Source organism: Schistocerca americana, chromosome 2 (genome assembly GCF_021461395.2).
Source record: "Schistocerca americana isolate TAMUIC-IGC-003095 chromosome 2, iqSchAmer2.1, whole genome shotgun sequence".
In the NCBI taxonomy this organism is placed as follows: domain Eukaryota; kingdom Metazoa; phylum Arthropoda; class Insecta; order Orthoptera; family Acrididae; genus Schistocerca; species Schistocerca americana.
This window is the reverse complement of record NC_060120.1, coordinates 932,515,178-932,517,154: the sequence shown is the minus strand read 5'-3', so window position 1 is coordinate 932,517,154 and position 1,977 is coordinate 932,515,178. Positions and strand designations below refer to the sequence as shown.

The 1,977-nt window shown below is 43.8% G+C and overlaps 1 non-coding gene across 1 annotated transcript; it reads right to left on the bottom strand.

Annotated features, from left to right (window-relative positions):
- Positions 1-1,027: 1,027 nt before the first annotated feature.
- Trnah-gug lies at positions 1,028-1,099 on the bottom strand. Its single transcript has one exon. It is a non-coding gene; the product is annotated as a tRNA-His (tRNA).
- Between the last annotated feature and the right edge of the window lie 878 nt (positions 1,100-1,977).

Genomic DNA, 1,977 nt, shown 5'->3' with positions numbered 1-1,977 from the left:
GTGTTTCAAATTCTGGAATATTCCATTCGTCTTAAGTGGTGAAGGAATTTCGGAAAACTGCGTTCAATAACTCCGCTTTAGCGGCACAGTCGTCGGTAACAGTACCATCGGCACTGCGCAGCGAAGCTATTGACTGCGTCTTGCCGCTTGTGTACTTTACATACGACCAGAATTTCTTCGGATTTTCTACCAAATTTCGAGACAATGTTTCGTTCTGGAGCCTATTAAAGGCATCTCGCATTGAAGTCCGTGCCAAATTTCGCGCGTAAAGTCGATTTTGGTAACTGTGAACGCGACACCCCGTTAAACTCACCAGCAATACCACTCGGCCAGCAGCAGCGGTGATGTAAACACAGCACACCCGCACAGGTCGGCCATCGTAGCCAGACTGGTGATATTTCACTAGCATGATACTAACAGGAAGATTTCAGATGGGTTCTCCTTATTGTAATTCAACCTGGCTAAGGGTGAGGGCACATTAGACACTACCACGACACCGTAGAGGGTTCCTTTTTAAAACAAAACAAAAAATGATATATTCTATCGTATCTGTCTCAAGATAGAACGTACGGACATGAATAGCTAAAACAATGACAACAAAGTCTTGGGCTTGACTGTCCACAGAAGTAAGACATTTCGTCATGACAGATACATTACAAAATTTCTTATACTTCAACACACTAGTTGTTTGGCACTGCAACTAGAACATGGCTGAGATATCTTTCCTGTGGTGTTAGGGATAAATTGCAAATTAGCAACTAGCCGATCAGGAATTCAGTCCAGAGAGTAATTTTCGGTGTCTGAATTGCAGTGTAGTAGATTACTGTAGTTGCCGAGACTGACGGCGAACTTCACAGTAATTGTTGAAAGGAGTTCTAAATTTTTACCCATTATTCGACAGAATGTAAAGGGAAGCCACTGATGACGGCAATAATTCACTGAAGCATAATTGGGTGCAGTATATTTTTGTTGTCGATAAATAAGAATAGTTAGCTGCTTAGAAAATGAGATAAAAATATCGCCCCAATGCCGTGACCAGGATTCGAACCTGGGTTCTTGCGGCCACAACGCAATGTCCTAACCACTAGACTATCACGGCAGGCAACAGCCAGGCTCTCGAGTTGGGTATAAGCCGTTTTTCTGCAGACTCTGCAGGACCACTGACCGTGGCTGTGATGCCACGAGCAGTTCTCTGGTGGGCTGTGGCGCTTTCTCCGGACCTGCACTGGGAGACAGAGCGTCACAGAATTCGCCTGACAGCACTGCCTTTCCATTTTCCCTGAGTGACACGTTTCCAAAATTCACTTTAAAAAAATAAAATAAGGAGAGGAAGAATGGTACGTAGTGCCGTTTCAACCCGCCCTCTTACACTGAGAGCCTCCTAATCCTGTCTAAATTTAATCACGTACGTAACTGGTATGACCTCTGTGTAAATGCTCTGAAAACATCCTCCGTCGCAAACAAAAGTTTCACTCTTGAATGAGAAATCAAGCCACCTGACTTCTGCTGGTGAGATATTCAGAAGGAGGGAAAACGTTCATAGCGCCACGAGAAATATGAGGGGACCTGAACAAGTTTTCACTTAATTCAAAATTTCGACCAATTGGTTCAAACTTACTAACATAACCTACAAATGTGGTGCGCCCTCTCTTTCAGAGAAAATGCGTGCAATGGAGGTGTAGACTCCATGCTGTATAGTGCAACACCTATTCGTAAGAACATTTTATCACAATGTGCCCTCTCCACAAACTGAGGATCAGCACGTGTCTAGTTCTCTGCAGCTTAGAACTGCTCCCATACTTGCTGTACTAGGCACGTGGGTAAATAATAAATCAATCTTACGCAGAAAACGGGAATATTACCCAAATGTCCACTTTGTGAAACCCTGTGCTGCAAAAAACGGAATAGTAACGAGAGCCATGAGCTACATGCATGACTGAGTTAATGACAGACAGATAGTGATCCCTGAACATGGAA